Below are 14,701 nucleotides of genomic sequence, written 5' to 3'. Positions count from 1 at the left end.
TAGATGTCATAAAAAGTATGTGATGACATGTAGATGTCATAAGTAGTATGTGATGACAGGTAGGTGTCATAAGTAGTATGTGATTACAGGTATATTCATAAGTAGTATGTGATGACAGGTATATTCATAAGTAGTATGTGATGACAGGTAGATGTCATATGTATTATGTGATGACAGGTAGGTGTACCAGTAGCCAACAGGGCTTTAAATGGGTCATCAGTAATGGAGGTGAAAAGCTGACTAGTTTCAAATACCTCGGAGCTTTTGTCTTAGATGAGCGAACAAAACCTGAACCACTGGCCCGAATAGCACAGTCCACAGCAGCCCTTTCTAAACTTAAAATAATATGGAAAGACAAAGGCATAGCCTCGGCACCAAAATCAGACTGATGCGCTCCCTGGTCATGGCCACATTTTTATATGCTTGCGAGTCTTGGGCGCTGACAGCAGAGCTAGAGAAGAGGATCCTAGCAATGGAATTGAGATGCTACAGAAGGATCCTAGGTATCACATTCAAAGGCCGAATCACAAACCAAACCCATGATGACCTGCTAACTATCTTAAAAAAAAACGCAAGCTAAAAATCTACGGGCTTATGCAAGATCTTAGGGGGCTCGCAAAGACCTTCCTTCAGGGAACAGTACCAGGAAAAAGAAGAAGAGGCAGACAGAAAAAGCGATGAGAGAACAACATAAAAGAATGGACGGGCCTGCCATTGAAAGTGGTTCTAACTAAGGCAAAAGACAGAGAGGAATGGATAAAGACGGTTGACGAATTTTGCATGGTGCCCCAACGGTCCAATAGACTAAGGGATAGGTAAAGGTAAAATAAAAATGTCGTCTGTAGTATGTTATGACAGGTAGATGTATTAAATAGTATGTCACGCCAAGAAAATGTTGATATCAACTGCATGTCATAAGTAGCATGGAATAACATGTAAATATTATAATTATTAAGTGTAAAAAAATAGATATCATTTGTAGTCATACTTGGTTGATGACAATTAAAGGTCTTTAGTAATATGGGACAGAATGACAGGTTACAATGGTATTATGTAATGACAGAAAGATGAAGTAAACACCATAAATAGTATATGTTGACAAGTAGGCCTAGATGTCTTAAGTGGTATTTGATGATAGATGTCTTATATAGTAAGTTATGACAACTAGATGTCATTAGTACTAACTGGTGACACCACAACCGATGTCATTATGAAATCTATAGTACTTATCTCCGCGAGCAGGAATTAGATCGAGTCAAATTGTTAATCAACCAATAGATAAACAGCAGATATGAAGACTCGTAGGACTGTAAGACTCACGCCCAGCGGATGCGCTCTCAGCAGACGATCGATCGGTGAGCACGCCAGTTTCAGTGTTGAGTCGACTGCTTAGCAGCCAATGAAAATGCCTCGATTGTGTCTCGTGGGTGAGGCGACAGTGAACACAATAAGCGAGGACACGCCCTGTCTTTAGCTCCCGTTGGCTCCCCTCTAAGTTCGTCGATTTTTTCATCATCTTTGACATTTTTTTTTCTTTCATCTTTAAATTCTTGAATCGCGTTTGAGCCCACCGCATGTGCAAAGCTCGTGCTAGTTAAAAACTCTTTTGAGCACAATTTTTTTTGTTTTGTTGTCGTCCTTACATTAAGAAGACACGGCTATTGGGAATCAACACAAACCCTGAGTGGTCCGGTCTCGTGGAGCTATTTAGACCTGCTACTCAACGTGCTCGGGTGACAATAGCTGCTTTGCAGTCGCGCCAAAGCTCAAAGGAATCTTCGGTCGTCTGCAGCCTATTTGATTTCTGCTTTAAAGTTAAAAGAGTGAACTTCAGAAACGGAACAATTTCTCGCTTACGTGACGTGGAAGCTCTCTGGCTGGGATGCCTGTGACTTATAGGAACTAAAGTAAGACTTTATATTTAAATAGTGTAGTCTAAATATTGTAAAGCATGCGGGATTTTTAAAAACTCTACAAACATTGAAATCTATTGGTGTTTTTTTTTTTTGTGTGGAGTTATTGAGATTCCAATATTTGATGCAAAACTTTTGATTTACCGTTTTGAAATAATGTATTCGTTATTGGGATAGTATTAAGACAAATTTAAAGAAAGAGAAAGAGAGAGAGAAAAGAAAAAGAGAAAGAGAGAGAGAAAAGAAAAAGAGAAAGAGAGAGAGAGAGAGAGGAAGAGAGAAAAAATAATATAAGAGAAAGTGGGAGAAAGATAAAGAGGGAGAAAGAGAAAGAGGGAGAAAGAGAAAGTGAGAGAGATAGAAAGTGAGAGGGAGAAAGAGAGAGAGAGAGAGAGAAAAAAAGAGAAATTTTATTGTATTTTTTAAGCTAGAGATAGAGTTCTTCATATTTTGTTTTTGAGAAAGAGAGAGAGAGAGAGAGAAAGACAGTGAGCAGAGAGAAAAAGATGAGGAGAAAGAGAGAGAGAGAGAGAGAATCTAAAGAGAGAAGAAAAATAGTAAGCAAAAGAGATAAAGACAGAGTAAGAGACAGAATGAGAGATGAAAGAGAGATGAAAGAGAGATGAAAGAGAGATGAAAGACATAAAGAAAAAGAGACAGAGAAGAAGCCAGAGAACGAAAGAGAGCCATGATGAAGCTAAGACTTAATGAAGCAAAGGCTTGGTATTGTTTTCTTTGTCTTTATATAATGTCTTTGTTCAACATCTTACTCCCATAAGCCTTCATCGTAGTGATGTGCTTATAGTTGGATTGGAATGAAATTTTGGTAGAAATTACAACAAGAGTTGGCACAAAACAATACTAATCTAGTTACCCGCTCTTTGTTGGGTTGTAGCTCTAGAAAGCTAGCCCAACTAAACAGTCGTATGTGTTTTATTTGCTTAACTGAACTTTAATATTACCTGAGCAAAATTCTTTTGTAAAAAAAAAAATGAACAATATTTATATAAATTTTAATCTGGAAATATGTAGAAACACTAGAGTAATAATACACTCACACAAACTTCATAACAAGCACAACAATATATTCTTTTAAGTGATTAATATGACAGAGGTGGTCTTTGTGATTATAGGTATTTGGGCGAGGCAACCGACCAGGCCCCGCGATAGGGAGATTCTGTGACCGTCAGCCTAACATACAAATATTCAGGAGCCCTGCCACACATTCTAATGTACCGCAAGAAACCATTATAGACTGCAATCCTCTGGGTCCGAAATGCCTTCCAAATTGGAAACGTATTTTCCTCTTGAAAACAACTTTTTTAATGTTAAGGTTGGTTAAAGGCTATTAAAATAACATGAGAGCAAGAACAATGCTAATGTAATCAAGTGACCGATTGAGTGACCAATGATAACTGCATAAAGTATTAAGTACATTCTCTAACAATAGTAAGGTAAACAGGTACAGCAGTAAAGGCGGACAAGCCCAGAAGCGTTGTGACAAGGCATACAGCCTACTCTTAGGAATCCTGCCAATCCGCCTATGAGACTCCCCCAGGGCCTCGCGTAATTCTAAGACCTCAGTGTGGCTGGTACCACAAATGGCACAGCGGAACACTTGGTCCATGAGAATAAATCTTAGATCATCCGTCATCTAAGTGCCTGGCAATTCTCGTGAAAAGAGATGAGCTGTAAAGGGTTTTAGGGTTGGCGAGCGCAACATTTATCGCTAATTACGTTGAAGACATTGTAAACAAAATATATATATATAGTAATTTGTCTGCATTTTTGCTTGGCAAAATATATATTTTTTTTACCTTTACCTATCCCTTAGTCTGATGGAGCACCATGTAAGATTCGTCTACCGTCTTTCTCCATCCTCTCTGTCTTTTGCATTGTCAGAAATATATTGTACTCGAAAGTTATTTCCAGATATTGTGCATCAGTGTGGTTATATTTTATCGATATATGTAATCTTGTTACTAAAGTGTTCACAAACGTAGTTTACCATTTGACTTAAGTAAGCGACTGTGTTATTTACCTTTGAGAGGTCAAGTCTGCTACATACACGGATATGTTTTATTTGTAGCATATAACATATAGCATATAACATATTAGATATAACATAACTTATAGCATTTAACATATAACATATAGCACATAGAATATAACATATAACATATAGCATATAACATATAATATATAGTATATTACATATAACATATGACATATAGCATATAACATATAACATATAACATATAGCATATAGAATATAAAATATAACATATAGCATATAACATATAACATATAGCATATAGAATATAAAATATAACATATAGCATATAACATATAACACATTATATATAACATATAACATAGAAAATAGACAAAAAGAATCATATCCATTTTGTGATGAGGTTAAAGAGTATGTTCATAAAACCTACCATACCAGAAGATGGAATAGAAAAGTGATGACCAAAACTACGTCCCGCGGACCAAATATGGCCAATGATGCAGTTTTGTCCGGCTCAAAACTTCTTCCCAACGGTGAATTATTTTTTTTTTTTTTGGGGGGGGGGGGAGGTGCGGCCCGTAACAAGCCTGTTGGAAACGTTTTATGTTTCATAGAACGAGAAAGGATGAGCATCGCTGGATATAGAAGATGGAAAACAGAATGACCTTGACATTTAGTTTAAAGACGTTTGCTAAACGCGTGTGAAACATAGTAGTAGTCACCAAATGTCATCAAAAAAAAAAAAAAAAAAGAAATGAATAAACAGTTTTAGTCCCAAAAAGAAAAGAAAAGAAAAAAAAAAGAATACAATAGTAATTCTTTGAAAAAATCTAAAATGTCAAAGTTCCGTGTAACATCAGAATCTAAAAGTCTAAACATCTTATCTCTAGTTACGAACCATTAACCTCAGTGTGGAGGCCCCACTGAATATCTCTTTCATGGGAGAAATAAAAAGGTTGCATTTAACTTAACAGACACACACACACTCACACACTGACGCACACACCTTTCTGAAAACTCACGAGGTTACACAATATCTCGCCCCCCCTCCCGTTCCTACGCCCCCCCCCCACGAATCTCTCACCCTCTGAGTCTATTGATGCGCTCACACTTAGATGGAACCTGTCACCTTTGACCCTGGTCCTATAGTTACCGTATCTCGCTTTCTTTAGTTTTCAAGAATAGAGGAAAGAAAAAAAAAAGGGGGGAGACGACGGAAAGGGGGGGGGGTGGGGGGCTAAATTATGGAAAAACTGGGGGAGGGGGGTGGGGCGCCATACAGGGTGACAATAACCAACGTGTTGAATGTGACAAGTCGTCTCAAATTGCGATGCAGTTCTAACTTTAACCCGCGAATACTCTCCCCAGCCTCTCCCCCCGCACCGTTTTACGTCATTGTTCGTGAGTAGCCTTATTCAAGCAGACGTCTTTCATAGGCGACGATGTTGCCTCCTCCTGTACCCCTCTGACGCCCTCCGTTTCATCCCCACCCCATCTCACACACACACACCCACTTCTTCTATCTATTGGTGAATAGAAATATTCAAATAAAACAAAAAAACGGAATCTCAGACGCTGTGAAAGATCGTTGAAAACGTTACCCCACTCATAATAGTGCCCCCCCCCCTCTTTTGCCCCCTTCTCTTTCCAAACACCCCTCCCTCTCCCTTTTCCTATCAAATTTAAAACTGTATGTTTTGAAAAGAAGCGATATAAAAAAAAAAGAAAAAAAATTGCGCATTGATGATGAGTGCGACTTTTCTATGAAAGATTTTTTTTTTTAAATTTGGAAAAAGTAGGTCAACGTAGCGATGCGATTGACAAATTGTTACAGACAGGGGGAGGAGACTCTGGAAGACACCTGTATGTTTCTGATGCATAAAGATGCATCCAAATAGTGCCGATTTGTATGAATAGGGGACAATACTGTCGGCAGAAGAACAAACTAAAAAAAAAAGCGCGGGAAATCGACCAAAACTTTTCAAATAGTTGTGAATGTCATGACCTTTGTCATTGTTTCTTTCTTTTTTTTTTTTTTATTTCAATGCATTTTTAAACATAATTTAGCATCTGCCATTACTAAATATAGTAGAACATCCAGAGTCTGGATCGACAGAGCACGGAACTGAAAAGAAAGACATTATAGACCTATTTGTTTTTAAAAAAAGGATTTAAGACTTGAAGATGAAAGGGGCAGGTGAAGCAGTGCTCACCTGTCACTGTGCTCAAGCGTTACTATGTATCGTTTGGCCAGTACAATGACCTACTAACTTTGAACTACCCCTAATAACTGTCAGTAACCTGTTAGCGCTGAGTGGACAACGGGCTATCCATCACGCCTAGCCGGATCAATACAACTCACCCCCTTCTCCATTTTTTAAGGTGAAAAAATAAAAATTGCTTAAAGATTGGAAGACATTTACTTACCAGACTTTGACCTAGCAGTCTTTAACCCAGCAGAATTTTACCCAGCAGACTTCAACCCAGCAGAATTTAACCCAGCAGTCTTTAACCCAGCAGAATTTAACGCAGCAGTCTTTAACCCAGCAGAATTTAACCCAGCAGACTTTAACCCAGCAGGCTCTAACTCAGCAGAATTATACCCAGCATACTTTAACCCAGCATACTTTAACCCAGCAGGCTTTAACCCAGCAAACTTTAACCCAGCAGACATTTACTTATTGTATGATTCGGGCAAATATACAGTGTTTCCCAAACTTTTTTCCTTCACGGAAAACTTCTCACATTCTGAGTGTTTAGCAGAAAAATTTGCTTACTTTTTTGGGGGGAGAGAATAATTCACGTGATGGCCAGCCTACAAGTTCAATATTCCAGTAGTTCACGGAACACCTATTTAGGCCTCGTGGAACACTAGGGTTTCCGCGGAACACAGTTTGAGAAACACTGGGCTAGAGCTTTGGCGCAAATGGCAAAGAAACTGTAGAGACTTTTCAAATTATTTAATTTTTCATTAATATCTTAGGCTACCCGTTCTATGATCTCTGTGTTCCGTAGAATACTAATGTTCCATGAGGTGTAAATAGGTGTTCCGAGAACTACTGGGTTAATTAACTGGTAGACCACCTCGTGAATTAATCTCTCTAAAAAAATAAGCAGTGTTACGCTAAATACTCAGGATGGATGAAGAGTTCCGCTAAATACTCAGGATGAGCGAAGAGTTAAGTTAAGGAAAATGTTTTGGAAACACTGCTCTAAAGGCAATAGGGAAGGAAGAGCACTTATACGAATTTGTCCTAGCATATGGAATAAGAAATTTGACTTGATCTGAGTGTCTTTCTGAGTGCAAGTAATCTATCAGGTTTTGTTTTTTCTATTGGTAAATTATGGCTCAGTGTCACGTATTATTGCTACTTTACTTTTTAGTTTTCTGTCCTGAGGTGTCTCTAAGTTTAGTGATTCTCCATCTTAAAGAGCTTTGTAAATTACTCTTTTGTTCTTTTCCTTCTTCTCTCTTTCTCTCGCTTTCGTTCTTTCTCTCTCTCTCTCTCTCTATTTTAGAAAAACATTTTTTTAGCAATTCACCTTTACAATACTCACAAAGATGAATTTGAAACCCGAGTTAAACAAACTAGCACATCCCAGCACTAGATGACTGCTTTATTATCTCTCAATATTTGAATCTTGTTTCCTCTCATCCCTCTCTCCCCCACCCCCTCCTCTTGATCTCTCTTCCTCTTTACGCCCCCCCCCCCCTCTTTTTTTTTCGCTTTACTTTACGGTTGAAGACCTGTTGAGCCATTCATTTTGGTTTCGGAACGTTTTTTTCAATTCACAGCATGTACGACAAGAAAAAGAGACAAAAAAATTTCTACGCGTTGAGATTTTTTTTTTTATTTTCGACAACTAGATTCTATGCTGAGCTAGTCTATTAGGGGTTTGTAACGCCATTGTCGCAATGAAAGGCGGGCGTTAGAGGCGAAGCATAGCGGAACAAGTCAATATTGGGAGTCCATACAGAGGCGTGAAGGCCGAGACACGTTCTTAAGAGACAGGTGCGAGACAGAGCAGACATCTTTTTTTTTTTTTTTTTTTTTTTTTTTTTTTTTTTTACAAAGCTGATTTAAAGGCAGTGGGGTGATAGAGGTGGAATATTCTGGACTAATGAAGATGTTAAGAGTAGGACTAAAACTGTAGGAGTTAAAGTATGGACGATATAGGATTTTAGAATTTTGGCGGGAATTCCGATTTATGTCGTCTGCAACAATTCCAATTGATGTCGTCTGCAACTTGTACTCAGAATATGAAAGCAAACTTTTTTAAAGTCATCCTCACCAACGACATTTTGGTGGTTCCCATATACACAGTAGCTACTAACTCTTTTCTCAGATTTCATTGTCCGAGTTTTCTTTATGGTCATTACACTAATTGATGTTACAACTATTCTTTTATAGTATTAAAAACTCACCCACTGACCATTCATAGTTAAAACTGTAGCACACACACAGACATATATTTGTCCTTTTTCCATCTTTCCTTGTCTTTCTTTAATTATCTCTTTCTATTTTTTCTCTCTTTCTTTCTCTCTCTTGACTGGCCAATACTTTCTGTATCAAACATGACTTTATTAGCTATATATGTGAGAGAAAGAGAGAGAAAGAGAGAGGGAGGGAGGAAGGGAGGGAGGGAGAGGGTGTAGAGAAAGAGAAGAACACGAGAAAGGAGAGAAAGACACACAGACGAAGAAACTGGCCATTACCTCTGAGGTTCATTCAAACTATTTTATTTACTTACCGGCGCGTGTTATTTGCTTTTCAATTAATGTTCGAAATGTCCTAAACCTTCAAAGGTCGCGTGCTGGCCCTGGGCTACCTCTCTTTTGATATCAACAAAAAAACTGAATGAAAGAAGGCGAAGTTATTTTGTGGAGGACAGAAACAAGAAAGAAAGAGAAGAAAAAAAAGGAAACATTACATTTAAATTTGAATAGGACATAATTTTTTGTTTGTGAAATAGCATATTATAATTATAAATTAACTCTTTCTCTCCTAATAGACGATGCCAACGTTGATTTGATTTAAATTGTTTGTTTTTGTGTATTTATAAAACTTTTAATTTGTATTGTGTAAAAGGAGCAGGCATTCTCCTATAATTCAACACCAAATATAACATTTTCTGACAACAAACAAAAAAGTTATTGAAGTTTAATCATAACCGGATAGTGTAAAACAAATGAGCAAAACGAATAATACTATCGGAATGAGCAAAATAATTACGGAGAGAAAGAGTTAAACATGTTTTCTTACAAAAATAATAAGTAAAAAAAAAAGAAAGAAACGTATCAATGCCAAAAGTAATTCTTAAATGCATTACGGAATAGGGTCAGTATGGCCGTGGAACAGTATTACATAACAAGGATACCTTATACACATTTGTCTGGGCAATACATTTTAGATCGTTTTTTTTAATGTGTTTTTATTTATAATGGACAACATCGACAAGACTGCTTCCTTAGCATGGCTAAAAGCAGGCCATCTCTATCTTGAAGTAGAAGGCTTTGTTACAGCAATACAGGACAGAGTAATCAGGACAAAAAATTACGAGAAGCATATCCTGAAACTCAATGTTGTCGACAAATGCCGAAAATGTGGAAATGTGGGCGAGTCGATTGAACACATTATGGCAGGATGTCCAGCCCTATCAGAATCAGCCTACCTAGGTCGCCATAACCAAGTTGCAAAGTTAATACACCAACACCTGGCTTTGACACATAATTTTATCGGTAAGGATACTCCTTATTACAAATACTCGCCACAAGAGGTTCTCGAGTCTACTGATCATCTGATGTACTGGGATAGGTCTATTTTGACTGACAAAGCGGTAGATTTTAATCGCCCTGATCTGGTGTTCGTTGATAGAAAAAAAAATTGCTACCATTATTGACATCGCCCTCCCACTATCTCATAATTTAAGAAAAGCTGAAATGGAAAAACAACGAAAATATGGGAACCTAGGCTTGGAGTTAAAGCGTTTATTAAAGTTATCAAAAATAACAATATATCCCATTGTTATCAACCGAGGGGATAATAACAACTGACATCACAGATACCTTCAAGGCCGTTAGCATTCTTAGGAATATTCTCGTTGCCTGTCAGAGGGCAGTACTGCTGCTGACCTGCCACATCACCAGAAAATTTCTTACTGGAAACTGATAAAGGGACTACGATGAATTTTGTTTTTCTTAATCGAAACTCGACCCTGGCAGTGCCAGAGAATGAATACTCGTTCGTTTCTAACATAATACAATTAACAAGGCTTGTGTTGGAGTCCGCAGATTTATGAGGAATGCAGTATTTCCCGTAGCCACGCAGCACCAGCTGTGACTTGTATATTTTCAAAATCCAGGAAAAGAATGTGGTTTATCAAATAAAAAAAAATTTACTAGCAATAGTGTTCATTGGAACATATTTCAAGAAAATTGATGGGGAGGGGTGACACCCTGAGCTACCACATTAGGTGCCACTGACACTGTATCGGGATGTTTTCATGCTGATCTTAGGTGATCACTTAACGCTACTCTACTTTCTAGATTTGTAGATCTAGTCTAGATTTTAGTCTAGATTAGGCTATAGATTTAGTTCTGGATCTTTATCTACAGTCTATTTAGTTTAGACCCAAACCTAGTCTAAACCTAGCTTCTAGACTTAGTCTAAACTAAATCTAGAACTAGTATAGAATTCTAGTTCTAGCCTAGATTATCTCATCGCAATATTTCACTAGTGTGGGATCAGGATTAGAACATACACATTTTTGCCAAATAGAGACAAAAGAAGATGTAATTATAAGGTGGTATACACTGGGAGAGACATTAATACATCAATCAATAAAATAAAACAGTTAGTTAATCAATTAGAGATAATTAATTAATTGTGTTTTATATACAAAAGGGAGATTAATCATGCATTATTGAGATATATGATTTTTTGCGGGTTATTCTTCTTCTTCCTCCTTTGTTTAAAAAAAAGAATTTGGACATTAAATCGAAATCTTTTTTTTTTTTTTTTGAATAAAATAAGAAATCGATTTGGACATTTGGAAATCGGATGGGAAAAATGTTCATGGACAATAATTTATTAAACTCTTGAATGAATGCGTAAATACCCGAAGACGTTGAGTCCGTTTAAGATTTACATTTTATCGTTCTCTAGACAAATTAAAATTTCTTTTTTTTACTTCTAGAAGTTAAAACGGTCACACTAGATTTTGCCCAGTGTGACCCACCAGGGCCGGTATTATGTCACTGCAATCTATGCGGCCGAAGTGGGCCCCGTGTTATCGTAGGCCCCCATTGTAACTTATTGAAGGGTTCCTAGAATTCTCCTGAAATTGCAAAATATACGAAAAGGTCGGCTTTTTGTGGGAAAACTACTATCTACTATAGATGGCTCGTACAATTCATTTGACGGTGATTTTGTACTTAGTAAAGTATGAATAAAATGCAAAGACATTTTTTTTTCTAATACAAAATCTTAATTTTCACTTATTATTCTTATTCCTACCTAGACTGGGCCCCGCGCAATCCGTTTCGCATAGGGCCCCTCAATCTGTAGAACCGGCCCTGTGGCCCACCAACTATCAATCTCCCCCTCAACGATACTCAGCAAATGTCGAATTCCTCCTTTTAAAACAATACTAGAGACCACAACGGATTTATCTACTGACTATGATAAAGAATCTTCTTAAGAAATGTGACTCAATAGCTCACGTCACCCTTGAAGATAATCTTTTAAAACATTCAGTCGAAATTATAACAGTCTATAGACTTTGGAAGAAAGTTAAAGAATATGTACATTCTGTTATTCTTTTATTATTTATTATACTAGAATAAAAAGTAAAAGTTCCCCTTTCAGACCATGCGGACTATAGGGCAGATGATGTAAAGGTCATCTGTTTCTGTGGCCCACGGTTAACGAGAGTGTTATGTGGCCAGCACAACAACAACCATCTTTACCTTTCCCCAATTAATGTCAGGTACCATTAAGAGCTGGGTGAACTCAAGGAGGCACTAAAGATTTAGAACTTTCAAATCTCAGCCTTCACCAGGATTCGAACCAGGGACATCCGGTTTGGAATCCAAGCGCCTTACCACTCAGCCACCGCGCCTCCTATAATAGAATTTATTATAAAAATTTCCTCAAGTTTCCAGTTAGAAACTTCCATTCTAAAAGTTATTCACATCCCTTTGTTCTGCTCTTCATTTCCTGGAGTTTAATTTCATTCTACAGTGCTAACAAAAAGTGCACCAAAAATATTAAACAGTTTTTAAAAAATGTGTATAGTTTATCAAGAATCCTATACACCGGATATACCAAAGAAAAAAGGCTAAATGTGGATTTGCCTCCATTTTATGAAAATCTAGAATGACGATTGATAACAATGGCGTTGTATCTCGAATTAAGAGAAAAGAAAGCGTGTTCCACATTCATAAACGCCTTTTGGGGAAAAGGGGCGGGGGGCATTGATGATGTACTCACCTTCTATAGTTAAGAAAACATACCATACCATTAAAATGACTTCCTCAAGGGGCCAGTTACACACTTTGCGTCTCTTATGTAGTCATACAAGAAAAAAGGTGAAGTAGAGTTTAAACAGCTCGAAAGCTAATACATCAATATTTTAGTATCGGTCTAAGTGTTGATACTTTTAGGGGTCGGTCCAAGTGTGGATACTTGTAGGGCCCACCCAGAATTCTCAAGGACTGAGCGAGTCAACTTTTATTGATTTAATTCGTTGTTGTGGGCTTTTTTTTAAAGTCTGTGTGCGCGCGCTCTGGAATATAAATGCGTGTAAGTAAAACAGGTAGGCGTGTCGGAATGAAATAAATGAACGAAATAAATGAATTTAAAAATGAATTAAATAAATGAACTATTCGCCACTACCACAAGCTTCACTTTAGATAATAGCAAACTCATTTCTGCCTGAACCAGGACCGGCCTTTGGCATAGGCAAACTAGGCAGCCGATTAGTGTCTCCGATTGTTGGGGGCCCTTGAATGTGACAAAGAAATTTTTTGAGAGAAAAAAATTGCGAGACACGGATAAAATCTAAAGCATATCAGAAACTTATGACTCTCTGTCTACTAGCCTAGTTCCAAGTCTCTACTCTGATCATATCAGAACCTTATGACTCTCTGACTACTAGCCTAGTTCTAAGTCTCTACTCTGATCATATCAGAACCTTATGACTCTCTGACTACTAGCCTAGTTCTAAGTCTCTACTCTGATCATATCAGAACCTTATGACTCTCTGACTACTAGCCTAGTTCTAAGTCTCTACTCTGATCATATCAGAACCTTATGACTCTATGTCTACTAGCCTAGTTCTAAGTCTCTACTACGATTCAAGGTTTATTCACAATTGTATAGATCTACTTGTTAGACTACATATGTTAGATGACCATTGTTGTTTTTTTTTTTTTTTTTGGCGAAATGTCAAAACATTATTTCGAGTCTGCTGATTATGATTCGTCCATGAAGCACATTAGGGCTATCGGCGATATATGAATTTAACTCATTTGCTGATTTAGATCTAGATACAGGATGGTTTATAATTCATAGCGTATTTTTTTGTCTTAATTTTCTGTTTTTTATTTCATTTGGGGCTACCATATTCACTTCACCTAGAACCTCCTATTACCTAAGGCCGGCCATGTCTGAACTTACATATAACGGGCAATTTAATCACAATTTAATCACAATCAAACGGTGATTTTGAATGTGATTAGAGTTAGTACTTTACTTGAAAATCGATACTACTCTAGACAGTAATTATTAGTGCTGTAAATGAATTCCAGCCAGTTTTCTAAAAATTGTTATAACAAAACACAGTGTAAAGGGTGGGGTTACTATATGGTCAACAAGTATTTCTAACACTCATGGATGTTAGAATCTTGTTGGCTCTTTACATTTTTGGAATATTTAAAACAATAAAGAAACCAAACATCGTGTTTTGCCCTATAGTCAAAGTCTCGCTGAATACGAATAAAGTCTTTAGTGTGTTGCTTTGGTGCATTTGTTGTATATATCCTGAAACTTTTAGTGGACACCAATATATATATATTATGTAGATTGAGACACCGTCTGTTGCTTCCAGAGTGTTCCCCAGGCTAGCAAATTTGTCATCTCTTTTACTAAACGAAGCTCGATTATAGTAGGAAATTGACCAGCGGTAGAGGGTCAATTTTAGATTTGATCAGCCATATTGTACAAACCGAATTGACCGCCTGGCCAACTTGACTCGATTCACATTTCGTTGACCCCGAGGTCTTGACGGAGCCGATTGAAGGGATCAGTGTCCATGCTGTGAATTGACTGGTCAAATATTTGAACAGCTCGTAATTGGTCAGACCGGTCAACGCGCCTGGACCAAAATCTCTTCAGATGACCTCGACTAAAGATAGCCTGTTTGCTAAATTACCAATCATTTGTGAGTCTTTGCGTTTCTGTGGTCATCCACCCGGCTCCTACTTCTATAACATCTTCGTAACAATAATAATAACACGTATTTGTCTTCGAATCCGTGTTGATACTCGGTCGTTGGTTTGTAGCTCCAGACATCTACTACATCTAAACTGGTGTAGGTGTCTAATAGTGTTACCCTGATGCTAGAAACAGACTTCTTTAAAAACAAAACTGAATATAACTTTGATTAACAATTTTAAAACAGGTTTTGACTTCATTGCATATGTCTGTAGAAACATAAATAAAACAATGATATATTGAAGAGTTTAAACTCACTCTAAAAAGGCACGTCTTAG

At 37.4% G+C, this 14,701-nt stretch overlaps 1 protein-coding gene across 1 annotated transcript in view; it reads left to right on the top strand.

Annotated features, from left to right (window-relative positions):
- The first annotated feature begins 1,569 nt into the window (after positions 1-1,569).
- LOC129922664 (pancreas transcription factor 1 subunit alpha-like) overlaps positions 1,570-14,701 on the top strand; it is a 29,343-nt gene continuing 16,211 nt past the window's right edge. The window contains exon 1 of the mRNA XM_056009373.1: positions 1,570-1,907. The gene's annotated coding sequence lies outside the window, so the exon portion shown is untranslated. The remainder of the gene's footprint in view (positions 1,908-14,701) is intronic.

This window comes from Biomphalaria glabrata, chromosome 14 (assembly GCF_947242115.1).
Source record: "Biomphalaria glabrata chromosome 14, xgBioGlab47.1, whole genome shotgun sequence".
Lineage (NCBI taxonomy): Eukaryota > Metazoa > Mollusca > Gastropoda > Planorbidae > Biomphalaria > Biomphalaria glabrata.
Note: the sequence above shows the minus strand (reverse complement) of the source record. Positions and strands in the feature narration are given on the sequence as shown.